The sequence below is a fragment of the Haliotis asinina genome, chromosome 2 (assembly GCF_037392515.1).
Source record: "Haliotis asinina isolate JCU_RB_2024 chromosome 2, JCU_Hal_asi_v2, whole genome shotgun sequence".
In the NCBI taxonomy this organism is placed as follows: domain Eukaryota; kingdom Metazoa; phylum Mollusca; class Gastropoda; order Lepetellida; family Haliotidae; genus Haliotis; species Haliotis asinina.
In genome coordinates this window covers 6,724,009-6,735,913 of record NC_090281.1, presented here as the reverse complement: position 1 = coordinate 6,735,913, position 11,905 = coordinate 6,724,009, and the positions used below count along the sequence as shown (strand labels likewise).

At 40.2% G+C, this 11,905-nt stretch overlaps 1 pseudogene; it reads left to right on the top strand.

Annotated features, from left to right (window-relative positions):
- The first annotated feature begins 4,966 nt into the window (after window positions 1-4,966).
- On the top strand, window positions 4,967-11,607 carry LOC137274771 (uncharacterized; annotated as a pseudogene).
- Window positions 11,608-11,905: the final 298 nt, after the last annotated feature.

Sequence of the window (11,905 nt, the reverse complement as noted above, 5' to 3'; positions counted from 1 at the left end):
GTACAGAGGGTCGATGCTGATCGTCATTTTCCAATTGACGTTTGGTTTTTTGCTAGGGGTTTGGTAATCCATGATTACTGGTATATTGGTTCGTCATCCGAACTCCCCACCCACCACGGAGTATCACAAGGACAATGCTAAAGCAAGCGGGCCTCCAGCTTGCAGCACCAAGGAAACCCGGATGATATACTCCAGCAGAAGAATCAAAAGATTAATAATTCCACCAGATTGGCCCATGAGCCACCGCCTTCTGGCATAGGACTCTAGGCAAAGTTCAGAACAACATATTTCAAATTACAAATGTTTTACACAATAACGCCAAGACCAAAGTACACCAATTCCAAATGATATTTGTGCAATGATAAATACAAGTATAATCCATGCACAGGGCTTGGCATGACCAGCCGATTGGTCGAACCGGGCCCATTCGACCACCTGTCTAGGCGAAGTCAGGACCAAAGTGGTGTATTGAGCAACAGGAACACGGTTGCAAGCTCCTATTGCCCTCAACCACCAGGATCCCTTCCTCCGCCGACACAGGGCTGCAACCCACTGCAAACGGGTTGGTGGACCAAATATCCCCCTGGGTCCACTACGGGGTGGCGAGCTCTTGGCGTTACCCAGCACCCACCACGAGGAGGTGGCTCGCCACGGGTGCCCCGGCCCATGGTAAAGCCTGGATGCCTTTGGCAGCTAGGACTGAAGATCGATTCATCCGAAAACAGTATCTTCTTCCATTGTGGCACTCCAAAACGTCTCACCTTTCGTGCCCACTAGAGTCGATGTTTTCGCTGTACCTTGTTTAGCAGAGGTTTTCTTGCCGGTACATAGCAACCTATCCCAAATCTATGCAGCATGCGAGAGATCGTCATCCTATTGACATACCTGCCCAGTGTCTGCTTCAACCTACCCCGAATTATATTCAGGGTTGAATATCTTTCCTTGAGACATTGTCTCCTGATGCACCGGTCTTCTCGATGTGTCGTACGTTTTGGCCTGCCAGATCTCGACAGGTCCTTCACGGCACCTGTTTGCCTGTATTTCTTGTTCAGCAAACACATTCCACTCACTGACACTTTCATATTATTCTCCTTGGCCATTATGTCTTTAATTCTTGTCCACTGAAGTCCCATACCCCTAAGAGTAATAATCTTCGTCCTTTCCATAACAGTCCAGTTTCCACCCATTTTCAATCAGATTTTATAGTTAAAAGCAGGTAGAGGAATGGAAAGAGATGCTATAATTTACATAAATATCAGTGAACGTGCGAAGAATGTGTCTAAAGACAATTTTGACTAAATTTTATGCTTCCTTCACAAAAGGCCTATATCCCTCCCGAAATGGTAAATTTCTTTCACAAATGTAAGTGCAATAGTATGCTGTAACACTTTGAATTTCAACAGTTAATTATTAACATAGGTAATGAACATAACTCACCTCTCCTTGACAGCTGTGGTCCCCCGAAAATCACTGACGGGATGTTAAACGATACTTTTGTGGCAAAAAAGTATATATTTGAATAATTTCTAGCTAGTCCGGATATTAATAATTTGAATATTAGTGCTAACCTAATATCACAAAACAACAGCTACTTGGATTACAGATTCTAAAAATGATCATAAATGGCAACTTTTCATTTCATATTGTGACCTCCACAAAGGTATGGGACGCAGCTATAGGCCTTCAGCAACCCCTGCTTACCATGTCATCGGTTCCCAATTGCGCAGATCGAGGCTCATGTTGTTGGTCACTCGATTGTCTGGTCCAGGCTCGATCATTTACACACCGCCGAAATAAAAGTGGAATATTGTTGAGTGTGGCGTAAAACTAAACTCACTCACTCACTCACTGAGACTGACATCCAATGGTCGAAATGAGAGGACAGTACCTTTGAGCAGGTGACTCCGGATATTGGACGGCATAAATAGTATATAGAGTATATTCTATCATGACTCACGAAAATACTAGATTCTGATTGGTTGTTCAGAAAATTCAGACGGCATCAATTCCGGATTGACACTTCAACTCCATGTCCAACTTCGAAACCGCTGCACTTAACTGCCGCTTATTACGCCAAGTAAAAGAAACCGTTTTTTAACGGGTCATGGTAGAATGGCGATAAGCATAGTGTGTTCGAAAATCAGAGACTTGTTTTACCGAATTGATGGCGAGTAAATTTCAGTTGGAATCGAACGCGTAGCCAAGTTGCTAATTCCACCATGACTCAAGAAAATACCGGTTTCTGATTGGTTGTTCAGAAAAATCAGACGGCAGCTATTCTGGATAGACACTCATCCGAGTTTAAGCCTTTTCACCGCGCATTAACACGTCTTATTGTGAGAACTACTTCCGTTTGAACACAATGATTGCGGATCATAACAACAACTCCATGGATTTTGACGTGAAATTTTCCACATATGCAATTCGAAATGTTCGGATTGAAAATATGTCTGATTTCACGGCTCTTCTCTATGCTTGTATATACAACACAGCTGTACCACTTCACCTTGACCACGAACATGACTGATGCGAACACAGCAGACGTGATGTAAATGCTGATAAAACATTTATTAAACTTTTAAAAAGTTACCTTCGAGTTTTCCTTCCCAATTATCATATTAAAATCTATTGTAGAAATATTCAATTAAAATACACAGCCCCCCTAACATAAACAATATTTAACATATAAATCAGAATGCCTTACAAAAATACACCCCTATCTATACAAAATTGTGCAGTAAACGTTAGTAAACATTTACCTACGTGGACAATGTTTATTTGTTTCCGTTTAGAATAGGAAATTCGCAAGATAACGGTCAGGGGAAACACCGAATTCGTGCCACCTCTACTCTATCACGTCCTGTTGCATCGTTCAAAAATAGATATTAAAGGTGAACCACCAGACATCTATTCTCTGCTAGCATCCCCGCAAGACTTTGAAAAACGTTCGACCATAATGCAGTCCCAAGTGACGAAAACAAGGTTCAACCAAAAGTTAGCAGCATGTAGATGTAGCAGGGTGGTGGATATAACCACTAGTTGTAACCACATAAATACCATCCTCTCATAATCCCCCCCACCCCCCACTTTCATCATATCCATAACTTATGTATATATATTGTCATAAATATTGTCATTGTCATCATTTCATGTTATTTTGTGTTATCCTTGTCTACAGTTGAATGTCAGCCACTAACATCTACAATTTGCAATACCCTTAGCAGCCTCTGATGTCTCCAGCTTTCCCTGGACTTCCCCTTCTCTATTTTTAGAACCTTCCACCACCTGACATAACTTTCTATCATCTGACTTCCTTTCACACCTGCCAGATGCTACCTGTCTTTTGACTGGCCTTTTGGTCCTCTTGTCTAACTTCCTTCCTCACCTGCCCTCCTCATGCATTCTGCATGAACTCTTACAGGAGGGAGGTTCTCTATTTTCAGGTGAGGAAGATTTCAGTATTCTTATCTCTGTATACTTTGTTCTGCAAACAAACATTATTCAGTAAAATGGTATCTCACTGCTTCATAATTGTAAAAACATATTTAATTACAATATTGTTTCATTCATTATCTAAATTTTTGCCAGCTATTGTAACTGTGACTGAGCACATGTTCCTCAACCACGCGCTTCACCAGTTTTAAAATCATTTGCCTTAAATGATGTATTCTGCATGAACTCTTAGACGAGGGAGGTTCTCTATTTTCAGCCTTCCTCCCAACTTTGACACTGCAATAAATTTCATCATTCATCTAGAACTGTGCTTGTTGTGACTAGCAGCCCAGTGGCTGGACATTAAAAACCACACCCGGCTACATAGACAAAGCAGCACTGTTGCTCTTCCGTCGCATGCATGAGACATGAAGGCATGATGAGTGACACTCGCCGGTCATAACAATCAACAGTCTTTGATAAGTTACAAGCCGCAAGGCGATCAGAAAAGGATCTGTTAGTCGATTCTGCAGGGTTCAGATTCCGTCTCGTCTGCCATTTCGAACTGTCGCGCTGTCAACAACATCCAGGAAAATAAGTAGGTCAGACGAATCAATTGCGGCCGGGGGGGTTACAGTAACACCGCACTCAAACCAAAAGGGTGGATTTCAATCGTGTAGGGATGGGATTATATAAATCAGGCTCTTTGGTATTACGTTATTTTGTTTGGACAGAATATTTTATACGTCGCCATGTTGAAAAAAATAGGAACGGCGAGTTCAATTCGCCTCTGTCTCATGCCGGATTACGCAGTGTTCTCCGCGGAAGGAAAGAGTTCGATTTTAAATCGGTTATGGTAGAATGGAGATAAACGTACTGTTTTGTGAAATCAGATGAATGTTATGCAGGATTCATAGTCTCTATATTAATCATTTGAAACGTAGAGACTCCAATTCTTTATATTCACAAGGACTACATTTGAACGTGTTGTCTAAATTTATTCATTAGTTGGAGAGTCGGAAGATTTTGCGGACGACGAAAGAAAAACAGATTTAGAGTTATCTCACTTCCATCGATTTCCATTCGCAAAAGATCGGTAATTTCCGATGTCACTAAGTGTTATTCGAGATAAAAAAAATAACTACCACGAAGTACCGAATGAGTTGCTATTGGCAACGGGGTGTATTGCTATGCACCTCGCTTGTACACGGAGTGCATTGTAATAAAAATTACGCTCAGCCAATCAGACAGCAACATTTATGTGTGAGATAAGACATATATATCAACAAGACTGGACCCAGATTTTCGAAGAGCTCTCAGCTCCGACTGATCTTAAGACCTTACACCAGAAGTTACGATAGAAATAAGATAAGACATATTTTCGAAGCTCTCGTAAAGCTGTCGCAAGTTTGGAAATGTTGCGACATTGTCGCAATGTTTCATCGGAACTCTTTTCTCAATGAAGTTAAAATTAGAGGGGATATCCCAATGACGTCACGGAATTCCCTTGAAGCAGACGTGAATGTAAACAAACATGGAGTCGCCGACAGATGCTTCTTTCATATTTGCTAAGAAACCGAGGAAAGCCAACTGGACCGCTTCCGAGGCAGAAATCTTGGTATCAGAGGTGTCGGAGCGGTATCAATTAATTTCCAGCAGCTTCACCACGACCGTCACACTAAAAGCCAAGCGGAAAGCGTGGGACGAAGTGACAGCAATGTAAGTTGACACTCGTTTTTTCGATTGTTTTTGCATAGGCCACAAAACGACCTGTACACCACAGATGTCTGTATTATTAACCTTTCTGTGAACCGCAATTAACTCTACCCCATTGTTCAAGGTATTTACTTCACAGTCTAATAAATTGTTATGCCTCCAATGACTTTTTTATTCCTTTTATGCAGAATAAATGCTAGCAGTGCTGTCCACCGAACATGGGAAGAAATTAAAAAGAAGTGGACAGACTTGAAATACGTGTATTGCTTCTTTTATACATGATTATCCCATATATCGAAATACTATGTTTCAAGTATAGTTCATAGAATTAATACAATATTAAAGGATTTTATCCAAGAAATAGGCCTTCGAGAAATGTGATCATTTTCCCCTGCTGGCGCTACCATATGCTCATGGGCTAGGTTATACTCGGACCTCCTTGTATCGCGGCATTCATGGTATCGCGGCAAACGTTATTTCGGGTTTTCCGCTCGAGACACGCCTCCTAGCGCTCATTTGCATATGTAAATCGTCAGTCAGGCGTCAGTCGCTTGTTTACACTTTGGAAAACAAGCACGATGTATCACATCTTCGTAAGTATTATCCAGGAGAAATGTTAACATTAAAGTCTGGAATCTTTTGGAATGTTCTTCAACCCCATCCATGAAATACTTGCCATAATATATACGTGTCGTTTATGACCCTTCCCACTTGATCTGAACTAGGTCCCCTGCATCTTATTGATGCCATATAAGGTAACGGAAGTGACGTTAAGAGCTATATTAATCTCCCGGTGGATGCCAAAAGTTGTAATACAAATAAGGACAGAAAATGTAAAATTATCCCTGATCAATGAAAACGAATTTGCACACTCAAACAAAATAGACATTAAGAAAGAATTTTATCGTGCTCTTGTACACATAATTATTTATTCATATTCTCTCATTATTTAACATCATGTTTTGCATTGAAATATGGTTGAAATCATGTATAAAATCAAGCAATATATGAAATATAAAAGAACATTACAATGAAAATGAAATAATTTTAAGTTATTAATTTTTCTGAAATATTCTTTTCTCTTTTTTATTCAAATATTTAAAAAAAGAAATCATTTTTGAAATAATGATTTCAATTTAAAAAGTAATATTTTTTCAGGATTTTCGCAAAGCTAAGAGAAAACTCAATTTTCCTGCTAAAGCAAGACGACAGTATGATCCTGTTAGTTTGCAACAAGCATTTGCTGCCACCTAGACTGGCTGCGCGCCAGTATGGTGTTCCGGAGTCAACTCTCCGGCACAGGACAAGGGGTAATGTTGCAGTTGGTGCCCAGCCGGGTGGAGATACCCTTCTCTCCCATGAAGAGGAGAAACAGTTAGTTGAACATGTTAATTTCATGTCTTCTATAGGCTATGGGTACACCAAACTTAATGTACAATATCTTGCAGCAGACTTCGTAGTCACCCAAGGTAAAAAAACACCAACTGACAAACCATTGAGTGACGACTGCTTTTATGGTTTCCCGCGACGCTGACTTTACTTGAAATTGGCGAAACCTCAAAACCTTCATGTTTCGAGCTCAATATGCATCTAACGAAGTCCTCTCTGCATACTTTAGAGAATTGGCCACCCTCGTGACGTTTCATGGTTTACATGACAAGCCTGAACGTGCCTTTAACTGGGAGGAAACGGGTGTGACAACTGAACACGCACCACCCAAGATTGTGTGTGATGCTACATGTCAACCACAGGCTGAAACGTCACCAAGGTCCTCTACACTAACCATCATTGGAGAAGGCAATGCTGTAGGAAATTACATCCCCCTGTTATGTATTTCCTGGGAAGAGATGGAATGATGAGTTGCTAAAAGGTGCTCGATCAGGTTCCTCTGGTTCCATGTTAGTGAGTGGCTGGTCCAACACAAATATATTTCAGGACTATCTGACCAAACACTTCATTAAGTATGCTGGTATTTCGGCAGATCCGTCAGGACCCAAGACTCTTCTTCTCCTCGACGGCCATAGATCACATGTTTCTTTGACGCTTGTGGAATGGGCGAAAATGCACAACATAATTTTATTCGTGCTTCCAAATTACATAAGCCACATCACTCAACCACAGGGTGTTGCTGTATTTGGACCCTTTAAATGTATGTAGAACAGAGAATGCCAGCTCTTTCTTCAACAGAATCCTGGAATGAAGATCACAAAGTATGAAGTTGCCAAGCTCACAGCTAAACCATACTTGAAAGTCCTCTCTCCAGAAAACCTAACTTCAGCATTCAGAAAATCTAGCATCTTCCCTCTCTGCAATCATGCATATCCTGAGATGTTGGTCTCACCGGCTAATATCTATACTGCAGTACAAGATCAGAATCAATGAAGTGCAGGCATCAGCTAGCATTCCACCATCATCGTCACGACCATCAGCGAGCATTCCACCGTCCTCATCACAGGCATCAGCTACTAGTCCATCATCATTTTCACAGAGAGCACACAAGTTCTTTGAGGAGACGAAAATCACTTCAGTGACCGCCAAACCGAAAAAGAAGAGATTTTTACCACCATATATTGGAGGAAACCTGCTCAAACAGAAAAATGTAAACATCATGAAATCAACAAAAAAAAAAAAAAAACTCAAAAGAAAGAATTTGTTCCTCCAGTAAAGAAAAACAAACCGTCAATAGCAGTACCAAACACTTCTACTTCCAGTCCACAGCCTGGTCCATTTGCATACCATGTAGATGATTCGGACCTCAGCAATTCTTCCCATGCATCTGATGATGACTATGAAAATTGTTGTGTTTGTGCTAAGAACAGTCCTCCAGCCATGAGGCCCCTCCCCTATCTTGTCATAGTGAAGTGGGCTCAGTGTGACAAGTGTCAGCACTGGACCCATTTGTCATTTTGCACTGACATCACTTGTATGAGGCGCCACAGTGAATTTCTCTGTCCACATTGTGAATAAATTCTCTAAATGACTGTGAAACTAATTTGATTGAACATTTGTGCATTCTATTTTTAGAAGCCTGGTGATTTCCCGTGATAATGTTTCATTATGGACACAGTTTTTTGCAACTTGGATAGTCAAAAAATATCTCAACCGTTTTCACACTGAGGTGAGTAAATAAATTTCATTTTCTTTCCCTGTTTCACTTTGCAGACCGAGTTTTAGTGTTACGATGGAGTCATCGCCTTTGGTAAATATTAACCGGCTTCGATCGTCTAATGGCTATCGCTGAAACACTATCAAAGTTAAAATAATATTTGCTTCACAAATGTACTGATTAAATGTCATGTTAATCAGATTTCATGATGAGATAGGCCATAAACGTTCCAAATTCTATTGACGATTACGGTTATGCTAAGTACCGCGATACAACGAGGTCGCAGGCTACTATAAAAGTTTAGCGCTCATCAGGTCCTTCCAATAATCTGTCCATGTGTCCATTCATCCGTCCAAAAGTTTATTATGTCAAATAACATCAATATTTCCAGCCAGAATAAACTGAATATTGAATGTTGGCAAGAATATGATACGAAGTATTGCATTCAACACAAATTTTGACAATGTTACCTAATTTGCATAAGTCATGAATTTCATTGTTTTCCTGAAGTTGATATTATTGATTGATTGTCCATGTATATTTGCATCATTGCACTAATGATAATCTGTCACGTTGTCCGGAGCCAACCCAGAATGAAAGCCACTTCTATCAAACGCCATGCAAATCGCACAGGTGGGGGACCACTCACTACAGATACCCTCATCGATATTGAGAAGATGGTATGATTTTGTTATCAGAAATTAATACTTACAGAGGTAATTGTTAATTATTGGCTATGAATATTTGGCATGAAATAGTGTGGTTTTTAATTTGATTTGTATCAATTTCTAACATCATAACATGTCTGAGCTTTGAGCATGACCTTTTTCCACGATAAATGTGTGGCTTTTTATTGTCAGTTGTTGTTCCTGTAATATGTAAATTTGATTTATTTTCTCTCCCTTTAGATTTTGTCATTGATGCCGAAATGTCATGTGGACGGGTGTGAATGCTTTACTGACAGTGAAGAATGTTAGTATGAGGAAAGATAAATATGTTTGTCATAAATTTGTAATGGGGGCGATGTGAGTTGGGTTTTAAGTCTGCTTTCATAACTATTTAACTTATGATGCAGTCACTATTATCTGTGCACTATCCCAACCCCTAATTTAGCAGGATTCAACGTTCTTATCATCCGCAACTGTAGTTACTTGACGTTAGCAATATCAATTTAAAGACATTTCACATTTGAATGTAGATAAAACAGCATTAACCCAAGACTCTCATAACAAATGGTTTAAGGTTACACCAGGAAGTAGTATATGTGTTTAATGGAACATGTATCACCAAATTAAGTTACAGCTAAGGTTGATGACAAATAATCAAAACAATGTCCACAGATGTTGCTTATGTTCATTTTCTTACTTTACAAACAATGGGCTGCTAAAAACCTCATTTTTTAAAAACATTTTGAACACTTTTTCATGCACACAATATGTAATGACCAACATACCCAGGTTACGTGATTCCATTATAGACAGCTAATAGTATTTTTACAGATGCCACAGTCCCTTCAGAAAATGCTGCTGCAAGGACTTCGATTGCCATCTGCATCTACATCTGGCACTGTCACTGTTACACAAGCTACAAACGTACACCCCACCTCTGAAGGTAACATATGTCATGAAATATAGCATTTAATTGTCATAGTATCATATATGTAATATTAAACTAGCCCAGTAATTATAAAAATTATAAAATAATGTTGAAAATAAAAAGAAGTCTGTATTCCTTCAATTTTAATTGAATCATTCCAGATGTTGACTTGCCAACACCAATGCCTAATCCTGGCACCGCACTTGAGAATGAAACTGCAAAAGGTAATTTGCAATTGCATAAAGAAGACTTTCCAATGAGAATTTGATAAGAAATATACAAATCTAATGTATGAAATTCTGAAGAAATACCTTGTGTAAGTAAGTGACTGTAATAATCAATAGTTCATTTTTACACTGTTGTGGCTACAGTGGTTCTTATATTATCCAAGCTGCGGAGTGATGTTTGTGTCTGTGATTTGATACAACAGTTATGTCTATGACAGAATAAATTACTGCTAAAGAAAATTTTTAGAACTAACCCATCAACGATACTTATGCAGTAAGTGTAAAATATTTTATCCAGTGACACCAAAGAGTCAGATTCTGTTGCTGGAGGAGAAGTAGGTGAGCGTACTGCAGGAGCCACTGGAAGTGCAGAAAAGAATTCTCATGGTGGAGACAGGCCGTCTGCTGGACGCAGGAGATAGTGAACTGAAGATTTTGAACCTTTGCCTTTAATTCTTTGAACCATGCTCCATACCTTGGACATTGGCGTGCGTGAATTAATCCTGAAAACATAGTTCCTCCAGCATTGGCGTTTGTTTTGTTTAAAGGTACGACGGGCTTTTGCATTGAGCATTTTAAACGTATTAAGGAGTGGACAGTTGGATGATGGCGGATAATAATTTTCTGCCTTTTCTCCGCGTTTCTGGCTTGCCTACGATCGGAATCCAACCATGGTTTCTGTACATGTGGAGCAGTAGAGGACCTGGGTATACACTCTTCCGCTATGTCATTTAAAGTATCAGAAAAAACGAATAGGATCAGTTACATCACGGAAACATTGCAGCCTTAGATTAAGGGTGCACAACGTTTTAAATACAGACCAATCTGCCTTGGAAGAATTCCATCTTGTATAAGATGGAGAATCAGATGGAATAATTTCTGATAAGACAGTTGGAAAGTGGTCACTTGCACAGACGTCATTGTGGACTGACCAATCAAATTCATTAAGTAGAGAAGAATCTGCAAAGACAGATCCAGAGAAGAGTAGGTGCCGGTTGCAGGATGCAGACTAGTGCTCGAATCATCATAGTGTATACACAAGTCATTATTGGCTATAAAATCTTCCAGTATTTTATCTTTAGATTTTGTATTTGTACCACCCCAAATCGGGTTATGGCCATTGAGATCACTCATTATAATACACGGTTAAGGAAGTTGGTCATAGAGATCTTGAAGATCAGACTGCTGGAGTGCTGAAGAAGGTGGAATACACTATAGAGCATAGTGTAAAGGTAACGTGAAGAGTTAGTCTCATTGCAACAGCTTGGAGACTAGTTGTGAGTGCTACAGGACTATGGATGACAACCTGCTTTAGAGGAAATGAAGACCCTCCAGTGGGCCTGTCACCTGGAGATGATTGGGGATCTACCCCGCACTCCTCGTGGTTGGTGCTGGGTAACGCCAAGAGCTCGCCGACATCCCCGGTGGATACCAGGGGATATTTGGTCCACCAACCCGTTTGCCGTGGGTTGCGGCCCTGTGTCGGTGGAGGACAGGAGTCTGGGGGTTGAGGGCACTGGGGGCCTGTGACTGCGTTCCCTTTGCTCAACACACCCCTTCGACCCTTACTTTACCTAGACTGGAGGTTGAATGGGCCCGGTTCTATCAATCGGCCGGTCACGCCAAGCCCTGTGCATGGAATCTATATACTAGTATATTTATCATGGCACACGTATAATTTGAAATTGATGTAATTTTGGTCTTGGTTTCATTTTCATAAACATGTTTGATTTGAATTATGACGTTTAGAACTTTGCCTAGAGTCTTATGCCCAGAAGGCGATGGCTCATGGGCCAATCTGGTGGATCAATTATTCATAATTCTTCTG